Genomic DNA, 27,358 nt, shown 5'->3' on the forward strand with positions numbered 1-27,358 from the left:
GTGAAAGAAGTGGGTAATCAACGTTGTTTTTGGTTATAAATGAGATATAATTCTAAAAGGGGGAGACTAGGATTTTTTTGTGTGTATAAGGCTTCTCTTTGAGAATCCTACAAATGAAGTTTGAAAAAGATTTTGAGCCTCGGCGGCATTATTGGAAGAGCATCTGCTTCCTAAGATAACTTGAGTAATAGTGCTCATTTTGAACCTCTATAAATAAAAATTATTGTTTGAATATAACTTGTTTAAGTTGTGTTATGATTGAATCAAAATTCTCTCTAATGAGAGCATTATCTTGTGTTAGTATCAACAGGATTTTATTTATAGCCTTGTAAAATGTTTTGCTTTTTTTGGTCTAAAAAATAAAGTTTTAAAAAAAGGGAAAATATAACATTTTTAGTTTACTGAGAGGCAAATCTGTTGAGGAACAGATTTGAACTTAATTATAATTAAGAACTGAAATGTGTTTTCCTGACCTTCTTACCAAGGCATTATTTGTGTAGGCTTTCTGCAGAGCTTCAAGAGTTCAAATAGAAAAACGGTACCATCCACCTTGGTCTGACAGCATTTTCCTATTTCTAAACGTAAAGAAATCTCTGGTTTTATCCAGTTTCAAATTACCTGGAAAAGTTAAATGCTGAGCAAGATAAACGAAGTTAGTTTTTGGCTCTTTAAACCTTGGAACAGCTTATCACAATGTGCTGTCTTCCTAATTACCTGGGGTATTTATCTGATTTAGGCCATCTTTGTGATTTGTATCTAATGTCTGTGAATAAGCAGCTTATAGAAGTCTTATAATTGAAATTTTTCTAAGGATTCTTAGTCATTGAGGACTAATAATAAAACCTAACATTTATTGACCATGTGCCAGCTACTGTACTTAAACGCTGTTTATATCTTTATTTAATCTACCTTTCAACAACCCTTTGGGGTAGATGCTATTATTATCCCCATCTAATAGGTGAAAAATCCTTACGAAATGAGATCGGTTTGCCCACAGTCAACACAACTGGTGAATGCCAGCTAGGATTTGACTCCTGGACTTGCTCTTGAACATGACGCTGTCTAAACCAGAACACACAGTGATTTTATGAACACGTGCATTTAAGATCATTATTCCCTAAGTACAGGACGTCACCATTGGCTTATGTTCCTTAGGATAGGAAGAATAACGTTTTTAGATCTTGATAAAGATGTATTAAATGTCTTTAAAGTGGAAGACTATTACAGAGAATACAGAAGCTGGTTGACTACAGAAGTTATTACAAATGTAGTCAGGCTGTTTGTGGAACAAAGGTTCCTGGTAGGTTTATATCAGGAATACCAGTTTTTATGTTTTCTGCCACAGCTGTACTGGAGTGCAATATGAGATATTCTTAGTATAATTTGGTAAATTATATACTTTCCAACATATGCTAAGGTATTTTTTTGTAGTAATTTGAGGACTGATGATTATGTTAGACTTTTTTTTTTTAAAGATTTTATTTATTTTTTATTTTTTCTTCTTCTCCCCAAATCCCCCAGTACATAGCTGTATATTTTAGTTGTGAGTCCTTCTAGTTGTGGCATGTGGGATGCCGCCTCAGCATGGCTTGATGAGCGGTGTTAGGTCCACACCCAGGATCCGAACTGGCAAAACCCTGGGCCACCGAAGCAGAGCACAGGAACTTAACCACTTAGCCGTGGGGCCGGCCCCTATGTTAGACTTTTAAGACTAGATCCCAAGGCAGTTTGAAAGAGACTGTCAGGATCTTGAAGTATGAAGGAGAAATAGGCGGGTGGATAGTGAGGCCGTTAATGGAGCGGGGAGAGATAATAAAGGATAGAGCGGGGATAAAGTTTCCGATCATAAAGAGAGGCGAGAGCAGTGGGATTCCAGCAGAAATACTGGGAGGTAGGGGGCTATTCATTGAGTGGGTGCAGTCCACAAGGCTGCAGATACTCTTTAGGGAAGAGGAGAGGAGTGAAGGAACACGGGCTTCAATTACATTTTTGGTCAGTTTCACATCAAATTTAAAAGCCAAGAATTTTAATTTTATTCAGTTTACAGTACTTGTTTTATATTTAACCCAGGGCTAATTAATGTGGAGAAAACAAAAGACAAAAGAAATGCAGTATATAGTCCTTGTTCTTAAGGAATTACAAATTCTGATTGGGTGGACAGTATCTAGTTTTTGAAACAGTTCTGTAACAATGTTTGACCATCTGTAAATGCCAGAATGGAGGATATAGACCAGTGCTTCTAGAGCTCGGGCTTCCTGGACCAGTCATATTTCAGAAGAGCTTTTTGTTTTCCAAGTAAGGACTTTAAAATGAAAAACAACCTTCTCATCTAATATCACTATTTTATCAAAGATGGAACATTTTTTTTTATTAAGATTATGATAGACTACAACCTTGTGAGATTTCACTTGTACATTATTGTTAGTCATGTTGTGGGTACACCACTTCTCCCTTTGTGCCCTCCCCCCATCCCACCTTTTCCCTGGTAACCACCGATCAGTTCTCCTTGTCTATATGTTAGCTTCCACCTATGAGTGGAGTCATAGAAAGTTCGTCTTTCTCTGTCTGGCTTATTTCGCTTAACATAATACCCTCGAGGTCCATCCATGTTGCTGCAAATGGACCAATTTTGTCCTTTTTAATGGCTGAGTAGTATTCCATTGTGTATATATACCATATCTTCTTTATCCAATCATCAATTTCTGGGCATTTAGGTTGGTTCCACGTCTTGGCTATTGTAAGTAATGCTGCAATGAACATAGGGGTGCAAGGGACTCTTGGGATTTCTGATTTCAGGTTCTTAGGATAGATACCCAGTACTGGGATGGCTGGGTCATAAGGTATTTCTATTTTTAACTTTTTGAGAAATCTCCATTCTGTTTTCCATAGTGGCTGCACTAGTTTGCATTCCCACCAACAGTGTATGAGGGTTCCTTTTTCTCTACAACCTCTCCAACATTTGTTGCTCTTGGTTTTGGATGTTTTTGCCAACAAAGATGGAACATTTTAAAAGAGATAAGCAAAAGGGCATCCTCTCAGATGAAAGGAATAATTTAGCCTTATGAAAAATTTACTTTAGTGTTCTTTGGTGAATCTGTATCTATATCTCTATAATGTATATCTGTAGTATGGTGGTGACTGCTCCAGGAGGTCTGTTGTTATGCTACTGACTTCCGTCAAACTGACAGGTTATAGTTACCGAGGTTGAAGGGGGTCTGAGGGCTTCGCAGAGGCAGTTAGACTAGAGGTTTACAGTAACGTGGATGGATGGGATTTGAATATGCAGAAAGGAAGGAGATGATTTTCCAGGCCGGGGCAAAGCAAGAGCAAAGAGACTGAGATTGGAGTAAACTTATGTTATTGATTGGACCTGGGAATACTCAGCTGATCCAATAATAGAGTTTCGATTAGGGACGAGGAGGAGATAAGGTTAGTGAGGTAATGCTCAGTTAGATTGTGAACAGTCTTGAACGTTACACTGAGGAATTTGGACTTGATCTTGCCAACACTGGGAAGCATTGAAGGTTTGTAAGTAGGGCAGTAGCTTGATAAACTTGGAATTGCAGGCTGATGAATCAGGAGCTATTATGTGGGTTATTGGAAAGGAGGCCAGTGAAGGACTTTTGCAGAAATTCAGGTGTGAACTCTATCGGGACTTGAATTTGGGGAGTTAAAAAAAAAAAAAAGAATATATTCGAGAGAAGTTTTGAAGAAGGAAGAGATAGGGCTCGATGATGTGGAGCAAGAAAGAAAGTAACGATCACTCTAAGATTGGGAGATTAGTAAAATTGAGGAGCATTTGTGATATCAGTTAACTTGAAGTTGGGAAAGGGGGCAAGACATTGCCTTTTGCTTCCAGTTCTCTGCTGACTACTTCACTCTGCATCCATGTGCTTCTGCAGCTCCATTTATTTGAGATATGGTGAGAATCTCTAAAATTGCCCTGAGATTGAACTGGAAGGTAAAAAGTTTGCCTTATTTTGGAAGTACTACTCATTTGGGGAAAAAAAGTACATTTCAAACCACTAGACAGTGTGTAAGTTCTTAGTTATGGAAATTGTACCCTAATAAATAACATCATCATTAGTTGGATCATCAAGTACAGAGGAATTTTTGGAATTTATTTGTTACTTTAGGATTTTTTGGTTAACAGAATTTGTTCTCTGTATATTAACAGCAGTGTAGTGATAGACTGGTTCACCTTGGATGGTTTAATTTATAATGATATTAGTTAAAATGTTTGTCTTCCTGTCATTACTGCATGTTATAGTAGAATATATTAGCTACCATTTCTTTAGCATCTGCTGTGGGTACCTGCTGTGTATTAATTCTTTAACCTTTACAACGACCTCATGAAATAGGTACTGTTATTCCTATGTTACAGATGAGGAAACTGAAGCTCAGAGGGGTTTAAGAAATGTCCCTGGGGGACTAGCAGAGTTAGAATTCTAGATCACTGATACAAAGCCTGTGTTCTTTCTGTCTTTCTGTCCTTGGATTACACGTCATAAAAATAGGAATAAAGAATGAATTAGTTGAGATATTTGATTAGGCAATAATTCAGATCAGTGAAGCGCTACCCAAATATTAACTGGTGTTGTCTATCCTTTTCCATCCTGTCTGCACGTGCAAGGTGTGGGGGCTTAAAAGACCAAGTTTGCTCTGCGGCCCCAGTTCTAGTCAGTGATGTTCTCTTAGCTTTTGGATAATGTCTCTCGTATCCTTTTCTAGAGCTCTCAGCAAATCCTTCTTAAAAACAAAGGTCCGATTCAGAAAACAAACAAACAAACTGTTGATACAGTTCAGTAAATTGCTGGTCTTGGCAAAGGAAACGAAAGGAAGTTTCAGGGTCCAGCTTCTGGGAAAGTGGGTGTGAAGATCACTCCACTTGAAAATGTGGAGAGTGCTGGAGACGCGCTGTCGGTGGTACCAGCTCTTTGTTGGTGTGTCCTTCTCTCTGCGTTCCCCCGTCATCCGCAGCCATTAAATTCGTGAGCTTACTCTTCTTCCTGTTTGCCGTTGATTACTTCACAGTTCTATCTACTGCTGTGGCCTCAATATTATAAAGCTCAGCCCCACCCCTCTCCACCCCTTTCCTGATGCTCCTCTACCAGCTGCTTCTCCTGAGTCTCGTAGAACCTGTGCGCATATGTGAGCCAAGTCCTAAGTTCTTATTCTTTTCTTCCAAACATTTCCTCCATCTCCTAACCCATAACTGAAAACAAGACTTTTTCTCTAATGAATGCTATTATTTCTGTTTTCACTGGTCAAATACCTCGCAGCTCCTTGGGTAGCAGAGAGCAATCGGTGTATTTCTAGTCCTTCACTGCTGCTTTCAGACTTGTTTTGCCATTTTTACATGGCTTCTAATTTTTTAAGGTCCCTACCATCTGCTTTCTCCATTTTCATTGCGTTTGTCTGGTGACTTTCAGGATCCACATGGATAACTTTTCTTCTGCCTCCCGTTGCCCAGTAGCCACTTGTCTGGTGCCTCACTCTTACCAATTATCATCTTTCTCTCTTGCATCTTTAGCTTCGCTCTTTATTGAGTCCTTCCTTTCAGATTATGAATGCACTGAAGTCTTTTCTAACCTAAAACCAATAAATAGAATCCCCCTCCTTTCTGTGTCTTAGAGTTATTGCCATCTCTTTTTTCCTTTTACTCTCAAACATTAAAAAAAAAAAAAAAGCGTTCTGTATGCAGCCTTTCTTATACACTCACTCATACTTGAGCACCTTTCCTGTCTTGTTTTGCTCCATACCTTACTGTCAGTGCCCTTTCAAAAGACCCAAAGTCCACGTATTTAGGCGTTTTCATTGCTTTTGTCTTTCTTAATCTCTCTGCAGTCTTTAAACTATTGATTATCTCCTCCTCGAACGGCTCTTCTTTGACTAGGAGTTAGAATATGTATTTGGCCCCATCCAGCCTGGTAAGGCCGCTTTGCCTGGAGCTTGGCTGGTTGTTGGGCTCCAGCGTTTGTCGTGTGGCCTGTGCTGACTGGCAGAGAAGGGGTGGAGCCGATTGGCACTGTGCATCTTATAGTGCTCTGTGCCCTGTGGACTTTTGAGTAAATAATTGATTTGACTTGCCAGTCTTCCTGTTTTCTCTCTTCTTCTCTCCCTGATCCTGCTGTGGCTTGTGTGTGAAATAGATTGCCCACTTCTGGTCTGGACTCTGGTTCAATACTGTGTGTATGAAAGCAGCCATGTCTGTTTCAGAGCAGACTTTTGGAAAGAGGGGCATGAATTGAGTTCTTCGGTAAACTCCTGTGAGATTTGAAATGCTCCAAAAAATTTGGCAAAGTTTAATGAAATGATCAGTTAGCGGCCTTAATGAGCAAGTTTTCACGTCTTCTCTCTTATGTTAGTATGATTTTCGTGGAAAGCTATTTCTGAAAAAACAAATCAAATTCCGTCACAGCAAAAATAATTCCACTGAGAATCTCAGGTGTAATAGAATTTCCAAGCCCCACTTATTTTCAGGAGTATTTGCTATCACACCACTGCACTGCGACAGCTCCCTGGAGTTTGTTATTAGAATTTTGACCTGAATTTGCCAAGACAATTTGAGAAAGTTGCAGAGATAGCTAGGAACAAGTAGCATGAGCCAGTGTGGGTTAGGCTAATAAAAAGTTAGTAGAGCACATTTTTGAGATGACATGAGTTTTTGAGAAGGAAATGGTACTGAGGAATGCCACTTGTGTTGTGTTGTTTTGTTTTGCTGCGTTAAGTAATCACTGAAGCCTTGCATCCTGACATTTTTTTGCTCCTTAGAGATTTGAGTCATTCTCTGTCCTCAGATGTTTATCACCTTCCCTGACAGGAAATGGAATTATTCAGCCTAGAGAAATGATGGAGAACTTTGAACTGTCTGGAGTTTCTGGTTCAGTCTTTGTTGTTATCTAGCTGTATAAACTTGAGCAAGTCACTGTCTTCTTTGGGCTTCAGCTTTGTCAGATGAGAAGGTGGAATAAATAATTTCTAGAAGATACTAGCATTTTAATTGGAGGTGTTTTGATAAAAAGCCATTCACAGTGACTCTCAAAATCAGCCTACCAGTTAATCAGAAATGTGACAATTTGTATAAGAGAGAAGTGTTTGCAGTATATCATTTGACATGTAAGAAATACAATGTAGCATAAACTTGGAAGGGTATAATAGATGCTCACATTAGCAACAATGTTACATGGATTATAAATTTGTTAGAAAATACTCCCAAAGTGTGGGGATGCTGAAATGGGAAATCCAGTACATATGCCCATTTCAAGATTATGTGACAGCTTTGAGGCAAAATTCTTTTAGGTGTTTGTTTACATGAGAAATAGGTAAAATGACAAAGTGAAATAATAATGTTAACAATAGCAGCTAATGACATTTGCTCAGCACTTATTCTGTGCCAGCCAGGGTTCTTGATGGAAGAGAGTTTAGAATGCATTTAGTGCTTAAACAGTTCTCCGTGGTAGGTATTAGCCTCGTTTGACATATGAGGATACTAAGACACAGTTAAGTAACTTGCCCATACTGCCAGTAAGTGACGTATTGTGTGACTAGGGCTGGACATATTCCAGAGCCTCTGTTCCACATACATGTGTCTGCTACATGTTAATCTCAGAATGCATACACATGATGGTATATGATGGTGGGAACAAAGCAGAATTCAAACATTTGTTGGACGTTTTCCTGGGTTGTTATGCTTGCTTCCTTTAAGCCGTGTGCTGTAATTTTCACTGCACTTTACATTAGTAATATACACTCAGATTTATTGAGTGATATGGCCTGGGTTTGAATTCCAGCCTTACTGTGTGATATTTCTGTGAACTTGGGAAAGGAACTCTCCCTGTTTGTGCCTCAGTGTACTCCTCTGAAAAACGGGGTTAGTAGTAGCTGCCTCTTAGCGTTGTTTTTAGAAATAAGCGAGTTCGTGCAAAGGCCTTAGAATGGCATGAAGTAAACATACAATAAATGTTAGCTATTATTACATTGTGCTTTTAACTTTTCCAAGTGCATTAGATAACCTTTCCTTCAAACAACATGAGAGAGCTGGGGTCCAGAGCCTAGTGTGTTTAGTTCCGTTTTACAGATGAGAAATCCATGAAGGAACTTGTCTAAGGACACCAGAAGAAAATTAAATGGAATAAAATTTAAAAGATTTTTTAACCCAGTCTGAGACAGAAAAAGAAAATGGTTTGGGATGAGTGTCATAGCAGTCGTCTCTCTTGTGTAAGTAGGACAAACCTGTGGTGTCTGGATAGAGGGAAGGTCATTCTCAGCCACTCGTTTCTTCTGGTCCTTGATTCTCTTCCTGCTGTCAAGGGGGAGGTGGGGAGGATGTTGCTGCGTCATTCCTGTGTCCTAGTCTAGTCGTCCAGCAAGCTGAGAAACGGTATCTGAAGGGTATCAGATTCGCTGGGGATTGAGAAAACAGCTTACCTCTTCTATGTGGGAAAAAGGTAGAATGAGAGGGAGCCGGGAGCCGTCAGTCCGAGCCGTTGCTGTCATGTGAGTCATTTCACGGATTTAACTCTTGACTGCTTCCCCTGAATCCCACTCTTTTGTCCGCTGTCAGTTTCCTGCAGTTGTTTAGGGTCTAAGTGCCTCTAGCTTTTTTTTTTTTTTTTTGCAGTCATACGCAGCTGGTATCTCTCAGCTCTGAGCGCCTGATTTACTGCAGTGCGGGCTGCATGATCTCCGCATTGCTGTAGCCAGACCATGATAGCCTTGCCCTCTCCATCTCTGGTGAAAAGATTTCTTTGCATCTCTCCCTCAGGCTGGTCTGCTACAGCCTTGGGGGCTCTCCCCTACCCCTTGGAAAAACCTGGAAAGAGTTTTTGAGACATTATCTTGTGTTGGGGTTTCTCTTGGCCAGGATTTCTCCACTGTAGCCTCCCCTTAGGTCTCATGCATAGAAACGGTGTCTTCAGCAAATATGCATTGTGCCTGTCCATGCAGGAGACTGCTCCTGCTGGTCGCTGGAGATGCAGGGTGTGAAAATGAAAGCATTGACTTAGACTGAGTAATGATTGCAGGTGGATGATGCGATATGTCTAGAGGAAGAGAGCTTTTATTTTTTGAGGCAGATCAGCCCTGAGCTAACATCTGCTGCCAATCCTCCTCTGTTTTTGCTGAGGAAGACTGGCCCTGAGCTAACATCCATGCCCATCTTTCTCTACTTTCTTTTTTTTTTTTTGAGGAAGATTAGCCCTGAGCTAACTACTGCCAGTCGTCCTCTTTTTTGCTGAGGAAGCCTGGCCCTGAGCTAACATCTGTGCCCATCTTCCTCTACTTTATACATGGGACGCCTACCGCAACATGGCATGCCAAGCGGTGCCTTGTCCGCACTGGGGGTCCGAACCGGCGAATCCCGGGCCGCCGAAAAGTGGAACGTGCAAACTTAACCGCTGCGCCACTGGGTCGGCCCTCTCTACTTTTTGATATGTGGGATGCCTGCCACAGCATGGCTTGATGAGCGGTGCATAGGTCCGTGCCCAGGATCCGAACTGGCGAACCCCGGGCCACTGAAGCAGAACGTGCGAACTTAACTGCTGCGCCGCTGGGCCGGCCCCCACTTATCACATTGTGTTATCGTTATTTGCTCACCTTTGTCTATTTATAATAACTGAGTATCATAAGAACAGAGTATTTATCTTTGTATTCCCACTTTATAGCACATGCCTTGCCCAGTAAATAGTGAGTTGAGGCCTTGGAGCATTCACCCTGTGTTGATATTTTTCTTTGTCCAGTCTGGGAGGGCACGAGTGGAAGTGCACTTTGGTGTCTGTGTTTTAAAACAAAACAAAACAGACAAAATACATCTTGATATAATTCACATACTATAAAATTCGCCATGTTAGGTGTACACTTCAGTGGTCTTGTTAGTATATTCACAGGGGTGTGCAACCAATCGTCACTAATTTCAGAACATTCATCACCCCAGAAAAACCCCCACACCCATTAAAGGTCACTCCATTCTCTCCTACCTTCAGCCCTTGACCACCATAATAGGCCTTCTGCCTCTATGGATTGGCCTGTTCCGGGCATTTCATGTGAATGGAATCATACAGTCTGTAGATTTTTGTGTCTGGCTTCTTTCAGTTAGCACAGTGTTTTCAAGGCTCATCCATGTGGTAGCAGGTGTCAATACTTCACTCACTTTTAGGGCTGAATAATATCCCATTGTATGAATATACCACATTTTGTTTATATATTCATCAGTTGATAGACATTTGGGTTGTTTCCACTTTTTGGCTATTATGAATTAAGATTGCTGTACAAATTTCATGTGGACCTAAGCTTTCGTTTCTATTGGGTATACACCTAGAGTGTAATTGCTGGGTCATATAGTAACTCCGTGTTTTGCTTTCTGAGGAATTATCAGACTTTTTTCACAGCATCTATACCATCTTGCATTCCACCAGCAGTGTTGGAGGGCACCAGTTTCTCTGCATCCTCACGTTACTTGTTATTGTCCTTCTTGATTGGAGCCATACCTCACACACAGTGGGTGTGAAGTGGTGTCGCACTGTGGTTTTGATCTGCATTTCCCTAATGACTAATGACGTTGGAACATCTTTTCATGTGCTTATTGGCTGTTTGTATATCTTTGGAGAAATGCCTATGCAAATCCTTTGCCTGTTTTTTATTTTTTGTTTTTTTGGTAAGGATGATTGGCCCTGAGCTAACATCTGTTGCGAATCTTCCTCTTTTTTTCCTTCCCCAAAGCCCCCCAGTACATAGTTGTATATCTAGTTGTAGGTCCTTCTAGTTCTTCGATGTGGGATGCTGCTTCAGCATGGCTTGATGAGCGGTGCTAGGTCTGCAGCCAGGATCCTAACCCGTAACCCCAGGCCACTGAAGCAAGGTGCGTGAACTTAACCACTCGGCCATGGGTCTGGCCCCACCTTTGCCTGTTTTTTAATTGGTTATTTGTCTTTTCATTGTTGAGTTATAAGAATTCGCTGTATGTTTTAGATCCTAGACTCTTCTCAGAGAAATGATTTGTGAATATTTTCTCTGTGAGTTTTTGGGTCTCTTTGCCTGGAATTCGTTCCCACCTTATATATATATGATATAGTAGAACCAGGGTCCTGAAAGAGCGTGTGTTGACTGAGTGATGGCATATACTGAAAGCCCTGGACTTATGCCGTTGCAGAAGCCTTGGGTTACAAGCAAAGTAGTGAGCATTTGACCTGGAAACTGGGGTTTTCGAGTTTTAGTCCTAGCACTGCTGTAGCCGGGGTGTGACCTTGAACATATCATGTGATTTTTCACGGTCTCAGTTTTCTCATCTGTAAAGTGAACAGTGTGGACCAGATAGTCTTAAGGTCATAACACTAAAGTTAGTTGAGTTGATAAGGTCCTTGAGGGCACATGCTTAAAGAATTTAGAGCTAGAAGAAACCTTTAAAGATCTGTTAATCCAGTGTCCTCTATTACAGATGATGAATTAGAGGCACGAAGCAGCTAGGTCTGTTGATTTCACATCGCGTTTGCTGGGTATCTACTGTGTCCCTGGCTGGGCTGTGTAACTAGTTAGTGGCAGAATTGAGAACTGAGGTCTCCTGGACTCGCAATTCACTACTGTTTCCAGTATGCTACTTTGCCGTGGATTACTAAATTAGAATCTGGTTAAGGAATAGTATCAGGAATTTAACAGTGTTTCAACTAAGGATTACAATAATTTGCCTCCAAATTCTGATCCCCAATTAATTTGTGGCATCAAGTAAAACTGATCTATATTTGTGACATAATTTAGGTATTAATTGATGCATAGTTTTCTTTTTTTCTTTCTTTTTTTTGGTGAGGAAGATTGGCCCTGAGCTAACATCTGTTGCCAATCTCCCACTTTTTGCTTAAGAAAGATTGTTGCTGAGCTAACATCTGTGCCAGCCTTCCTCTATTTTATATGTGGGATGCTATCACAGCATGGCTTGATGAGTGGTGTGTAGATCCATGTCTGGGATCTGAACCAGTGAACCCTGGGCTGCTGAAGCAGAGTATGCAAACTTAACCACTATGCTATCGGGCTTGCCCCCATAGTTTTCATTTTTAATCATCTTCCCTTCCTTCAAGGACCTGTTTTCACCCTTAGAGAGTTATATGTGGCTCTTGGTTACAAATGATTTATTATAACAATTCAAATTCAGTACCATTCGTGTTACTCTGTCCCAAACCATGTTCTCTCTGTTCCCTTTGACTCCTGATGAAAGTGATTTATATTGGCACTGTGCCTGTTCCTAACCACTTGTTCCCATGAATGTGGCTTTTCCAAATCTTCAGCGGGATATGCAACGACATTGGAATCACAAATATAACTCTTGAAAATCTCAAAAGTCTCTACCTAACCCCACCCTGTAAATAGGAACTAGTGTAGCTGATGAAATGATTTGAATTGGAGTGTAGCATATTCCCAAGGAGTCCACAGTTCTTTTTTTTTTAAGGAAGATTCACCCTGAGCCAACAGGCTCATTTTGCTGAGGAAGACTGGCCCTGAGCTAACATCCGTGCCCATCTTCCTCTACTTTATATGTGGGACACCTGCCACAGCATGGCTTGATAAGTGGTGCATAGGTCTGTGCCTGGGATCCGAACTGGTGAACCCCGGGCTGCCGAAGCGGAACGTGCGAACTTAACTGCTATGCCAGACCTGAACTAAAGTGAGGCTATTTCTAATCTCTATTTATCCTACTTAGTATGATTAGTCGTATATTTAACTGTAGAAATATTAATATATCTGCCTACGGGGTGCTACTCTATTCCCTTTCCAAAATTAAAAAAAATTCCGAATTCCAAAATACATTTAGTCCAAAACAAGGCACTGGGGATCTGTATTTTGTTGGTGATCCTTCCCTGTTACATGGATTCCTCTTGAAAAAAACCCCAGGCAGCTGAGTTTTTGTCTTGGGCCGTCATTGGTTAATAAAGCCTGGACAGCTAATTTCCACTGCTGTCCTTCGATTTCCAAAAGAACGTTGCTGTGCCATGCATTCATCAATGTGGGGGAAGGCGTTTTCTCTTGCTCTTTAAAATAGTTGAGAATGTTTTATGGTTTATTTTTTCCCCCTTCCATTATCCTTTTGAAAATTTCTAAACTTTCTAAACAGGAATGAATAGTACAAAGAACACTCATATACGTTTTACCCACATCAGTAGTTCTCAGAGTTAGTCACAGATCCTTGGGAGTCCCCAAGACCCTTCGTGGGGATCTGCAAGGTCAAAACTGTTGTTATAGTGACACTAAGACGTCATTTGCCTTTTTCACTGTGGTTGGTGACGTTTGTGCTGATGGTCACCGATCGGTCAGGGGTGGATAAAGCTGCTGGTGCCTCAGGCACGAATCGAGGCAGCAGGATCAAACTGTATTAGTGACACTTTTGTTTGTGGCACACTTGCAGTGAAACAAAAATGCCAGTTTCACTTAAGAATGTCCTTGATAAAGCAGTAAAAATTATTAATTTTATTAAATCTTGATCCTTGAGTATGCATCCTTTTTTTTTAAAAAAAATTTTTTCCCCTATTTCTCCCCACAGCTACCTGGTACATAGTTGTGTATTTTTAGTTGTGGGTCCTTCCAGTTGTGGTGTGTGGGACGCTGCCTCAGCATGGCTTGATTAGCAGTGCCATGTCTGCGCCCAGGATTCGAACCAGCAAAACCTTGAGCCGCTGAAGCAGAGCACATGAACTCAACCACTCGGCCACGGGGCCGGCCTCATCCTTTTAATATTCTGTGTGATGAAACGGGAAGTTCTTATGGAGCACTTGTGCCTATCAAGGGACAGTGGTTATTTGAGGAAAAACCCTAGTGTGATGGTTTGAGCTGCAAGCTAAACTAACCTCTTTTTTCATGAAACATCATTTTTACTCGAAAGAATGATTGACAGACATATTGGTTTTTTAGACTTGGTATTTATCAGACATTTTCTTGAAAATGAATGAAATGAAGCTTGTCATTTCAAGGAAAACAATTGATAGTATCTATTGCTAGTGATGAAATTTGAACTTTCCTGCAAAAATTAGAATTTTGCACAACTTTTATCTGCCACTGTGCTCTTGGCAGCTTCCCAATACTTAAAAAGACTTTTTTAAAAAAAATGAGATTGGTGGTGATATTAACAAAAGTGATTCTTTTGGTATTGCACAATGAAATCTGTCAACATTTAGAAGATCTGTTTATGTGTCAACTTAGTGAACCAGTATTTTCCGGTGTTCAGTGCATGATTTTATAAAATCGTGCTTGAGTAAAAGATCCAAAGTGCAAGTTAGACCAGTGCGTTTGAAGGTAACAGTATGAAAAGTTCATGCACGTGGCTTCAGACTCCTCACTGCATCTAACCTGTAAGAAACCAGCGCCTGACAACTTCTGGTGTAGTATCAAAGTGGGATATCTCTAGCCATCTTAGAAAGCTATTAAAATACTTCTTTTTCAAGTACAGATTGTGTGAAGTTGGATTTTCTTTATATACTTCAAACAAAATGCCATGTTATAATGCTTGAATGCAGAAGCAGATCAGAATACAACCAGCAGCGTTAAAGAGATTTGCAAAAATTGTAAAACGAATGTCACTCTTCTCGTTAGAGTTTTTGTTTTTGGAAAATTTTTTTTTCATAAAAATATTTTATGTTAACATAATGAGCTTATCATTTTAAAATCAATACATGTTTAAAAATTTTCTCAGTGTTAATTTCTTAGACGGCAAATAATAGATAGGTATAGCTCACAGAGACAAAAGCCCTTTGGGGTCTTCGGTATTTTTAAGAATGTAAAGGACTCCTGAGATCAAAAAGTTTGAGAACCAGTGACCAGATTCATAGTTGCTAATATTTTGTCACATTTGCTTTATCTATTATCTAACTTTTTTTCTGAAACCTTTGAGAGCAAGTTGCAAACATCATGGCCTATAACCCCAATTATGTCAGCGTTCAACACTGATATGACAACGGGCATGCCATATTCCAATAAAACTGTAGTTTGAGCACCCCTCATCTGGAACAGCCCCACTCTATTTTTGGTGTATGTGTCTTCAATGACACTTTTGGGGAGTCCAGGCCGGTTAAAATGACCCATAAATTGGATTTGTCTGATTGTTTTCTCATGCTTAGATGCAGCATAGATGGTTTTGGTAAGAGATATTACATGGATCATGCCATGCGCCTCCCCTGGCATCATATTGGGAGGCACATAGTGTTAGTGTGTCCCATTACTATTGACGGTAAATTTGATCTTTCATTGTGAAGGCACCTACTGCCCTTTGTAAGTAATCTATGGGGTGACTTTGAGACAATGTGAATGTCCTCTTCTCCTACCGAATGGCTTTAGCAGCCACCGGGGATCCCTGCCTGAATCAGTTGTTACATTGGTGGTTGTGAGTATCGTTCTTAACATCTGCTTAAGAAACAAGAGCAATAAAAACCAAATTGTATTTTTACAATACCTGTGAGCTTACAAAGCCCTGTTCGAATATATTGTCACTGAGATGCTGTGGCTTAGTTTCCCATCATAGACCGTCTTCCCGGGAGGATGAGGCTGACAGATTGGGCCTGCATGTGTTGTGCTGAACAGCTGCCTTCTGGAAGCAGGGCTCCAAAATATGGTTTCTCCTCTTCTGAGCCCACAGCTGTATGAGAAGGGGCCTGGCCTGGGCTGGGCTGGAAGTTGCCGTGGGTAGTTTTTCCTGTTCCTTAGCTCTTTTGTTGATATTTCTTGTGTTTTAGTGGTTCAATTTCTGATCCTGTAGTACTCTCTGGATCAATTTTGGTCTAATCATATGTTAAAGCTTATATTGAAAACCAACCAAGCAGTTACAGCTTAGAAAAATGCACATATTAATCCTTTTGATACCTTTTGCTTGTACTCGTAATTGTTAACTGCTATATTATACTTGTGTAGCTATAAATGTCTGTATATATGTATCAGTTTTTTTCGTAACCATTTGGTAAGCTGCCCATGTATAACCCCCTAGAAGAAGGACGCCCTACTGAGTAACTACCATACCATCAGCACACCTAAAAAGGTGGTTTCTAATATGTAATATTATACATTAGATCTAATATATATATTATGTAATATCTAATGTATAATGATATCAGTCCATATTCAGATATCTCCAAATTTCTCAAGAATGTCTTTTATAGTTGTTTTTGAGAAATATTCTCTTGAGGAACAATACCAGACGAGAGGTTGATGTATAATTGAACAGTGAAGTGCTCTGTGTGGTCTCTGACATAAAAATGACTAAGTTTGTATGTACCCTGCAAGTAGCTGCAATGAGTGGCATTTCATTGGCCAATAAAATGAGGTCACCAGACTGGGAGGGGTGTCAGGGCTTTAGCTTCTGATCAAATGTTGGACTTTTCAGGATCTCAGTGATGAACACGATAAGTTGAAAAAGAAACTAGAATGGCACCTAGCCTCATGCCTGCCTCGTGGAAGGAGCTTAATGAGTATTTGTTGACTTAATTAAAAATGTAAGTGGAAGGCTGTGCCAGAAAAGACTATATGTCTGTCTTTATTAATTGAGGATTTATTGAGTGACTCCAGTGTCTTTAGTCTCTTAGGCGCTGTGGGAGATGAAGTGGAAAACAGTGTCCATGTTCTTGAGAACTGCGGTTTAAGCTGAGAGGAAACACACTCCTTTTGGTTACTGGTTATTGACCGTCCTCTGCATGCCAGCTAGTGTTCTAGGCTCTGGGATACAGTGCTGAACAAGACTGGCAGAATTCTTGCCGCGATGGAGCGTACAGGAGTGGGGAGAGAGAAGCAGGAAACACGTCCACAGAATAACCTCAGGCTGAGACGGGAGAATAAGACAGTTCGATACAGTCGGGAGTCACGAGAGGAGAGTGCAGCAGTAGCTCGATTGTCAGGGAAGGCTTTTCTGAGGAAGTGACGTTTGAACTGTGACTTGAATTACGAGGAGACGGCAGCCATACGACGATCTGGGGGGAGGCAGGCAGAGGGAGCTACAGTACGAAGATGCTCAAGTGGTGATGAGCTGGCCTCTGTGGGGACCCAAGGAGGCCAGCGCATGTGGAGCAGAGAGCGCGGGGTCAGGGAGAGTGGCAGAAGAGTATGACAGGAGATGCCGGGGAGAGGCAGGCAACGACCAGAGTGTGTAGGGTTTCTATTATTTGAAGTGGTAGGAAACCATTGAGGGATGCACATTGTCCTCTGAAGATAACTGAGGGATTCTGGTTACGGAGAAGGGTTTGGGTTAAACTATGACAGTGGTGTATCTTGAGGATACTCCCCTCTCTTTTCCTTTTTTCCTTAAACAGATCTTTATGGAATAACTGTAATATTCATAACATTGTACTGGTGGGAATACAAACAAACGACAGGTCTGCACCTCCAGGGGTTTGCGCTATAGCTGGGCTAGTGCGGTCTAAAGCCAGAAAATGCCTGTGAGTGTGCCGTGGAACAGAGCAGTCCGGGTCTTGTCGTGGTGCTTGCTCATATGCTGAGTGGCAGGTAGGTGCTCAGAAAGGGAGGAGTTAAGTGCGGTGGGTGTGAAGAAGAGATGGCATTGAATTGTTTCGTGAATAGATTTGATGAGGTGGAGGTCATTCCAGGCAGGGGAAGGAAGTGTCTGGGCAAAGGTATAACACGAAGGAATTTGTCCCCAGGAAATGAGTAGATCAGAGTCCAGGTGAGGAAAAAGCGAACGGCCAGCAGACCAGGGCCTCGAGTGACAGACTAAGGAATTTAGACTTCAATCTGTAGTTGTAGTGGGCACTCCTCATAAATCTTATTTGTGAGTTAAATCTTGTATTCTGAATCTGTTTATTCAACTAGTATTTATTTGTTATCTCCTGTATGCACTTGTATTCTTTGGAATTTTAATGTCCCTGATCACTTGCAGATGTAAAATCCAGTTGTGATTCTGGCACATGGTTTTTATATAGATGCAGAAACAGATGCAGAAAATGAATGAACTCGGAAAAAAAATTCTTTGAAGGGATCTTATTTCCTTAGGAAAGTTTAATGGGATGCGATTTGTTTCGCTAGTAGGAGCAGAGTTGTCGGAGGGTTTTGTTGTTGAGAGAGAATGGGGCACGTGTTGAAGCTGTGAGAGGGCCGTGATGATGTAAAAATGTGTTGCAAGATTCCGAATCTCACTGCCGTTTTGATAATCTGGGTTTTGATGGGGCAGCGGCCATTTATGTTTGAGGGCTGAAAGTAAGAGAACGGTGAGCCTAGTGAGATGTTTTAACCTTGACTGCTATTTAGGACACAGCCGCATACACATACACACGATCACACTAGCTCCTTTAATGACGAACTAAGTCTCTCCCAGCCAGACCCCACTGGGCCATAAAAACATTTTATCATCGCTTACCAATCTCAGCGGTGTCGTTGATAAGTGCACTTGATGGCATTAATCAGGACCGATGCTATAGTCTTTCCTTTAAGATTATTGCGAGCCTTTTCTATACTCTGCTTATTTTCTGTAGCTTCTGGAGGACTAAGCCCATATATAGGCTTCTGTGATAGTGTTTATTGGCTGTCCCTAGGACTCATAGCTTTTATAGCTGGAAGAAATCATCTGGACACTTTATCACCCCATTTTATAGATCTGACAACTGCTCTTCCGAATGGATAAGCCTTGGCATGAAAGGAGGGGATTATTATATGGATGCAGAGGTGCCCAATCCCCCCTTTCTCCATCCATTGTGGTGAGGTCATTGTTGATCCTTCTCAAAACGGTATATTGATGTTCCAGTTCTCTGCCGTCGAGAGACGCAACAGTGTACTTGGGGACATGGGACTTAGACTTCAAGAGATCAATAATGGGGGAGCCACATCCTCTCTTTCTTAAGGATAAACTAGTTGGAGTTTAAGATGTTCACCTCTTCTAAGCTCCAGCCACCGTAGAGCTTTGAATAATGCTGGCCATTTAGGCTAAGCATCTTCTATCAGGCTTGTATTCTGTCGTCAAGGTTCAAATCACTCTAACAATTCTCTTTGTATAACACTTTACGGTTTATGAAGTATTTTACAGGCATTATCATGTTCGGACTTCAGGGCACCGTTGTTAGGTGGAGAGGCAAGTACGTTTATCACTTTTATAGCTTACACAGCTGAAGCTTGAACTCAGCTTTTACTTCATGTCCACCTTTTACTGCACTAAATACCACTGCCTTTATGACGTCACTTCCTTTATGTCCAAATTTCCATAGTAAGGAATTATGATAGGCTCCACTTTGGAATAAATCTAGTACTTTTTTTTAACTGAAAAAACTATATTTTCCATTACTTTTTTTTTTTTTTTAATTTTTTGGTGAGGAAGATGGTCCCTGAGCTAACATCTATGCCAGTCTTCCTCTACTTTGTATATGGGATGCTGCCACAGCATGGCTGATGAGTGGTGTGTAGGTTTGCCCGTGCTGGGGATGTGAACCTGTGAACCCTGGGCCGCCAAAGCAAAGTCCGAGAACTTAACCACTATGCCACCAGGCCGGCCCCTCCGTTACTTTTTATTATGCAAAGGGAGTTGAATAAACTTGACTTTTCGTTTTTAAAACTAAAGGTCAAACTGAATAATTTGATCCTAGACAGATTCTTGAGATTGAATTAAAATATTCCATTTAACTCTCATGGATGCAGCAAACATTTGTCGAACGTCTTCTACGTGCCAGGCTTAGCGCAGGGGGTGGGAGATGGGGGCAGCCTTGGGAGTTAAAGTGTTAGATGAAGAAAGCAAGGATTTAACGTCTAGTGGACCTGAATTCAGATCCCAGCCTGCTACTTATTTATTAGTTGCAAGTCACTTAACTTCTTGGAGCTTCAGTTTCCTAATCTATAAAATGGGGACAATGATACGTATCTTGCAGGATTATTTTGAAGTTAGGGTGATATATAGAAAGTGCTTAGTATAGTATGTGCTTTATAAGACATTACTGCCCATAAGCGAACGACTAGGCAAATGTGTGTGGTGCGAGGCAGCTGAGTCTTGACAGCCAGTGTTTGGCTGACCTTGTGCAGAGTGGAGCGAAGGGAATTTTGGCTGCCAGCATACTATGTTCTGCTTTTGTTGAAACTTGCAGCGCTCACACTGGTGTTTGCCAACACTGCATTTGACTTCTCACGTAGCAGAAGCCAAGTCATTCCTATGGAGCGTAAGTCATTTTGGAAACGTCTGTAGGCTGGACCTTTAAAGCCCTGTTGCAGTTCAGTTGGGGGAAAGAACATCTCACGTTACCAGAGTAGCGAAAGTGCGGTGGCGGGCTGCCCCTGGGCTGGCGCCTAGATTCAGTTTCCTGAATGAAGTAGCCGTCAGAAGGAAGAAGGATTGCCACCCAGGGTGCCAGTGCGGTGACAGTGGGTGTGGCAGGTAAACTGAATCGGTGAAAGACCAAGAACTGATTTTGTCTCCTGAAATGGTGCTTTATTCGTTGATGAATATTTATCCAGCACCCACTCTCCCGCTGGGTGCTGTTGTGTGGGGTCAGAACACGGCGGTGCTGGTGGGGAAGCCTGCTTTTTTGTGGAGCTGGTGTTCTAGTGAGGGAGGGTGTAACTAATTGTAAATTATAAGCAGTCTCCGGTAATGCTCAGTACACGAAGAGAAGTGAAACAGCAGAAGCAAGTGGCGGGTTAGAGAAGGGGTGCTCCCTTGCGGGAGGGGAGGATCCCACTTTGCCTAGGATGATAGGGATGACCTCTCTTAGAGGAGCAGAGCCCAGAATGAAGCCGGTGAGTGACCTGTAAGAAAAGGAGCCCAGCAGTGTGTTTCACCGCCCTTTAGAAGGGTCTGTGGTCTGAGGAGTGGAGGCAGCGCTCACGTCAGAAGTTGCTTTAGGAGGTGGAAGGCGGGGTCACCTTGTTAAGAGACTGAAGTCAGCCCGTATTACTTCTCAGAAACGTCTGCTGCAGGAGGAGCGGGCCGGCACTGTTCCGGCTCAGCCTGCCTGCATCTTTGGAGGTAGATGCTGTCGGTTACGCTGCTCCAGAAAATGTATGTTTAGGTGTCCAGGAAACCTCATGGTTTTGTTCCCCTCACAGTATTTTTAAAAGTATAGTCTTTGGACCAACTGTATCAGAATACAAATGCAACTCTGTGGGCCCCACAACAGATCCAATTAATCCGCATTTTTGAGGATGGTCCCTGGAAATCTGCAGTTGTAATGAGCAATTCCGTATCCAGACTGAGGTTTGGAAACGGCCGTTTGTAGTCTTGTTGATAGAAGTCATCTTTATTCCAGGCTTGGTGGGCAGGCAGGCAGGGACCTGCTTATTTAAGATTCCTTTTCTTTTCATAATTTACACTGGAGCTTGCATTTCCTCTTGCATTGACTTAGTTCTTGGCTTTAATCTCTGGTACACTGTAACCTCCATATTAAGATGTGTCAATGAGACAGCAGAAATGAAACTCTTCTCCTCTTTGCATATATTATTTTGCGTTTTCTCCATCAGCCACGTCCCTGGGAAGGAGGAGCCAATGAAAGGAGAATGGTGAATTGGCTGTATTGACTGGTGTGCTTTAGAAGAAAGCTTGCTTCCACTCAATAGTTTTTTTGATTTCCGTTAGTTGAAAATTCTAGTTATTTACTTGTGATTAGAGTTTTTAATTTTTTTATAGGTCTTTAAATCTCTAACAAGCAAAACACTAAGTAAAAGAGAAAGCAGAGACTGAGAAGACTGAGAAAGTATTTAATGTATTTAGTAGCAGAGGCTCAGTAAATATTCAGTTTGATTTCCAGGGGAATGGAAACAATCAGCAATGGGAAATCTCAACCGTCTGTGGATGGTCAAACCAGATCCTTAAAGGCGCCACAGTCAGCATTCTAGTGGGCTTGCTGTAAGAACGTGTGCACTGTGGCCCCCACGTTTGATTTTAGTGCTAGCACTGAGGTTCATTGTCAGGTTGTGGGAAGACGGGTAACTGGAAAGCCTGTCTGCCAGGACCCATTTCCAGGCTGGTGGCCAAGCTTAAGTCTTTGGTACCTTGCCTTTTGGGTACTGCTGTGGCTACTGTCTTCCTTTAGCCAGGGACCTCCTGGAAAGAGGTTGAGCCTGTTAGAACTTGAAAGGGCCTTTGAATGAATGAAAGTCTATACTTTTCATTTTACTGTTAAAGAAACCAAGATTTCAGGGGCTGGCCCTGTGGCCTAGTGGTTAAGTTGAGTGTGCTCCACTTCTGTGGCCTGGGTTCAGTTCCCGGGCACAGACCTACACCACACATCAGTGGTCAGGCTGTGGCGGTGACCCACATACAAAAAACAAACAAACTGGCTTATCTATAAAAGCCACACTCTCAGAAACATTCCTCTTGAAAAAAAATTCAGTCTCAGACCCCCGAGGTGCCCAGTGGTGAAGTTCCAATACAGCATCTATGCTGTGCGTCAGGGCAGACTGCAAGCTGTGGTCCCTCCAGGATTCACAACACCAAAGAAAACCAGAGCTGGGGCCAGCAGGGTGGCCTAGCGGTTAAGAGGGAGATTGGCAACAGATGCTACCTCAGGGACAATCTTCCTCACCAAAAAAAGAAAAGCAAAAAAGAAATCAAGATTCAGAGAAGTGACATTTTCTCCAAGGCCTAGGTACTAGATACTAGAATATGAAGATTGGTAATGTGGTTTTCTTCAATGGGGTCATCCAACTGAGTCATCTTTTTAAAATGTGTTCCCTTCCCCCCAAAGGATGTTATCTTTCTGTTTAAGGCATCTTGCGGTCATTCCATCCTGGTAGTTGGTTGTTTTTGACTTTGCCTGTCCAGTGATTGGGAGGCCTCATTAGGGTATTGGTGACACTTTCTATCTTGCTTCTTTGTAAAAATATGTCATATTTAAGAGAAAAGCTCTTGAAATTAAGGCATATGGAGAAGCAGAAACCGGCCCTGAGTCATGCCACAAAGCAGCCCTGGAGGAGGAGAGTTCACAAAGAGTTGGTCTCTTTGCTTGGTACCGTATATTGACTTTCTTTTCCCTCCCTTTCCTTAGCCATTTCACTCCCATAAACTCAGTCTCTTGAAGAGGTATGGTGCGGCATAAGAGGCCCGAGTTGGAAGTCTGGAACCCAGGTCTTAGGTCCAACTTTGCTCCAAACCTCCATTTCCTCTCTTTGGGCCTTATTTCTCCAATCTTTAAAATGAAAGGTTGGACTGGATAATTGGTGCCCCAGGATCTTTCCAGCTCTGATATTCTCTTTTATTGGTGAGGAAGATTGTCCCCAAGCTAACACCTGTGCCAGTCTTCCTCTATTTTGTACGTGGGATGCCGCCACACCGTGGCTTGATGAATGGTGTGTAGGTCTGTGCCCGGGATCTGAACCCGGGAACCCTCTGCCGCCAAAGTGGAGCACGTGAACTTAACTGCTCCGCCACCCTGCCGGCCCCAGCTCTGGTTTTCTTTGGTGTTGTGAATCCTGGAGGGACCACAGCTTGCAGTCTGCCCTGACGCACAGCATAGATGCTGTGTTGGAACTTCACCACTGGGCACCTCGGGGGTCTCAGACTGAATTTTTTTTCAAGAGGAATGTTTCTGAGAGTGTGGCTTTTATAGATAAGCCAGTTTGTTTGTTTTTTGGTTTTTTTTCTTTTAAAGAGATAGTAAAAGGTTAAAAATCAGAGTGAGAGAAGACTTGCGAGTTGGATCTCTGGGAAGTATGTGAATGTGTCCTGAGTATCTGTCTAGAATAGCAGACGCCGTGTCAGGTCTCATGGGGCGGCGCAGAATGTGGCGTTCTCCAGACGCTGTTGCAGAGGACAAGGGACTCTAAGGAAGTTCAAAGTCCATAGTTAGTTTCCACCTTTGAAAAAGGAAGGTTGGCTTCTTCCCCCGGGGCCTAAGAGGAGGGAGAGCTGCTGAGGGCAGGATTTCTAGCTTCCTCGGCACTCCCACCTCCCAGTGGGATGAGCTGAGCCCCTCTCTCAGCTCTGTATGACTGGAAAATCTGCAACTGAAGCCTGGCTTGTTTGGCTTAAAATATGGGGGTTTGTATCCCTGAAAATGTCACTTCAACCCCAGGACGGCCTAGTGATTCCCACAGGGTACTCAGAGCTCTTTGGATCCGAGTCTGTCCCCAGAGCGGGCTTGATGGCCGTGTTGTAAGGCGATAAAGCCCGCTGCAGTGTGGCTCACACTGGAAACCACTCACCCTTAGGCTTTATTCTTCTGAGTGGGTGGGGTTCCTTCCATTCCTGCCTGAATGAAAAGCATTTAGTTGACTTCCTGATCGTGCCCTGTCTTGTCCTTTTTTTTCTTGCTTTTCATTACTTTTTGCTCAGCCCCTCTTCCAGTTGTGGCTGTACCCAAGGCAGGAGCCACGAAGGTCTGTACTGTCTGTAACTGGGAGGGAACTTAGCAGCACCAGGTTAGGAAGGGGTTTAGGTCTGCTGCGTGTTCACAGGATTAGGGAGAGGAATGGGGAAGCTGGGCAGGCGGGGAGTCTTGGATCCGATAAAGCACTCTGGACGGGATGAAGGATTTGAGGAAATGGACGTTTGGGTTGCTGACAGGGCAGAAGTACTTGAGGAATGCTCCCAATTTGATAAATAGGTTATTTTTAGTTTGCAGAAAAAGAGTAGTTTCATCAGCTTGTTGGAATCTTGCAGTGGTGTTTGTAACCTAAACTAATCAGCTTAGGCTGTGCCAGAAAAGTGTCAGGTGGCATGCTCATTTCCTCCTAACTTTCAGTGCGGCCTGGCTTAACTCCTGCCGTCCTGTGGCCGGGGTTCAGGGCCCTGGAGGGGCAGTAGCTGGGGGAAGAATCCTGAGCTGCCTGTGAGGCCCTTGTCCTAATGCCGGCCCTCGGGCTGTAGACCTCTGCTGTAGAGGCAGTGCACTGCTCACGTCCAGAGTGCTCCCCTGCGGGACCCCCAGCATGATTTTGGGTGGAACTACCCAAAGTTCCAACAGGATTCAATGATTTGCTGTTTTTCCAATAAACCTGGCATTCTCTACCCATCCCTCTTGGTTCTTCGTTATTTCTCTGTCTTAAGTGATTTTTAGTGGATTTTAAGCTCCCAGTTATTCATTCAGCACACTTTTATGAAGTGCCCACTCAGACGTGTGCCTGGCCTCCTTGTAGGTACTAAGTGTCCTTTGATCTTTGTTTCTTAGAGACTCTAGATTCTATATGCTATTCTGTTGAAGAATATCAACTTCATTACGTAAAATATTTTAATTTTGGGAAAGACAGCTTGTATAAATTGCTAGATCGGAAAAACATGTTAAGTGGTCCCGTTTGGGTTCGGGTACCGTATGGTCATTTACAGGAGATGGACCTTGCTAACTGGAAGCTGTGACCTTTGCCCTTGAAGAGTTTACAGTGGTGTGGGGAAAACAATAGACTACAAATTGTTGAAGAAAATATCGAAGCAAGTGCAGAGTAAGTCAGCTGTGCGTAACTAATGCTCTGCGTGCTGCGGGGCCCTCGGTCGGTAGGGTTACGGCGCCCTGCTGCAGCAAGTTTTGCTCTTCTTTAGCTTTATGCACAAAGATGTGTGCCAGCGGTTTGAGTGTGGCTGTTTGTAGTCTTGGGGTTTTCCTCCCCGGGCTGGCCTTGTCAGTGCTGTGGACTCGATTCTGCGCCTGGTGACTGCGTGTCCAGCAGGGCAGAACCCTGCCCGGGCTTTTTGCGCCATCCTCTCACCTTCTGGCGCTGCATCAGACAATGCTCCACTGCTATGTATAGGCTGGCCTTATTTTTTGCTTAAAACATAAAAATAATCTGTATAGCTGATTCTCATGAGGACTAGGAAACTCGAGGCAGTCAGCTGAGTGAAGCAGAGCCGCTGGGGGACTGAGCCGGCTCGCTGGGGCCGTTCCTGTTTCTCCTTCTTCGGGGCGCTGAAGAGAGAGGCTCCTCGTGAAAGCCCTCCTTTAGTTGCTCTCGGCTTTCCTTAGGTCAGCAAATTATTTAAAATAGAAACCTCAGTTTCCGCACGTGTGAAATGGGTCCGATAATGCCTCCTCATCTAGTTGCTGTGAGGATTAATTGAGAGTACGAGAGAGAAAGCACTTTGAACCAGGAAATAACCTGAGAGCACTAGACATTATTATTAGGAGATGTATCATTTCGGGGGGAGGAGGACACATGGACTTTGGAGGCCACTGGCAGGACATCTCTAGGGAGCCTTTCTGATGATTCTGGGCTTCCTAGAATCTGGACTTCCTTTAGTTGGTGGTTATAAGGAAAATAATATTATTTGATGTTATTTGAAGGGGGTATACATATGGGAGATGAGTTATCGTTTCTTGTAAGTCTATATAAATACACCTATACTTATGGGAACGTAAACATGGGCACTCCTCATGAGTTTCAGCCGTTGAGCCATTGGACATTTACTGAACTGTTATTATGTGCCAAGTGCTATGCATGTGCTTGGATTCAGAGATGAGATGCATAATCCTGGTCTTTTAAGAGCTCAGGGTTTGATGGGGGGAGATAAACAAGTAGATAATTATGCTACAGAATAAGTGCTATGCCAGAGGTAAACCTAGGGTCTTTCAAAAGGGCCTGTTCTCACTTGCTTCCTCTCAGCTTATCCTCCAGACTCTGTTTAAAAGTTGTAAGAGATCTTAGTGAGGCCTGGAGAAAAGAAGCAGTTTGCCTAAGGTCTTACCCATAGCTGGTCAGCAGTAAAGCTGGAACTGAAATCTGAGTTGTCATGCTCGCCGTCTCTTTCACGTGTGCTCTTACCTCCACCAGCACTGACCTGGACTTTTCCTGCCTTGCCCTGCATCCTTACTCTTTTCAAAGAGGTGCTCTCCCTGCTCCACCATCTTTTCCAGCTTCCGTTCTTATTGCCTTGTCACAGTTAGTGTTGCAGTGAAGTAGGAAGACCTGGGAGCCTGCGGTTTGAGCTTGTTGAGGGAGAAGAATGGTTCTTAGCATTGGCTGCACGTTAGAATTGCTTACAGAGCTTTTATAGAATACTAATAGCTGAGATTCTGATTTTTACTCCCATGTTTATTTGTTTGTTATTGAGTTATATCTGCAGTAAACTACCCCAATTTTTAAGTAAAATACCCGGTGAATGTTTGTATATGTGTACAGTTGTGTACAGATTACTCACAGCAAGATACGCATCAGATCAAGATACAGAACTCCAGAGGGCTCCCTCATGCTTCTTCCTCGTCAGTACTGGCTGCCCAAGTAACCACTTCTTCTGACTTCTCTCTCCACTGATGGGTTTTGTCTATTCTTGAGTTTCATACAAATGGAATCACACGCTGTGCACCATTTTGGGTCTGCCTTTTTTTTGCTCAACATCATATCTGGATATTCATCCATGTTGCCTACAGCGGTATGTAGTATTTCATTGTTTGGATGCACCACAATTATTTGTTGATTCTACTGTTGATGGACCTTTGGGGTCTCACCAGTTTTAGCCATATGACAAAGCTGCCATGCACCTTCT

General features: G+C 42.6%; 1 protein-coding gene across 33 annotated transcripts in view; it reads left to right on the top strand.

Annotated features, from left to right (window-relative positions):
• The window catches only part of LUZP1 (leucine zipper protein 1), a 117,718-nt gene that overhangs the window by 9,908 nt on the left and 80,452 nt on the right, over positions 1–27,358 (top strand). For 3 of the 33 annotated variants that reach the window (XM_070598560.1, XM_070598351.1, XM_070598485.1), the window contains exon 1: positions 8,232–8,499. The exons of 26 other annotated variants lie outside the window; for them this stretch is intronic. The gene's annotated coding sequence lies outside the window, so the exon portion shown is untranslated. Of the gene's footprint in view, positions 1–8,231; positions 8,500–27,358 lie in introns of those variants that run through there. 4 more of the 33 variants (XM_070598549.1, XM_070598408.1, XM_070598533.1 and 1 more) reach the window with 4 other exon arrangements.

Source organism: Equus przewalskii, chromosome 2 (genome assembly GCF_037783145.1).
Source record: "Equus przewalskii isolate Varuska chromosome 2, EquPr2, whole genome shotgun sequence".
In the NCBI taxonomy this organism is placed as follows: Eukaryota; Metazoa; Chordata; class Mammalia; order Perissodactyla; family Equidae; genus Equus; species Equus przewalskii.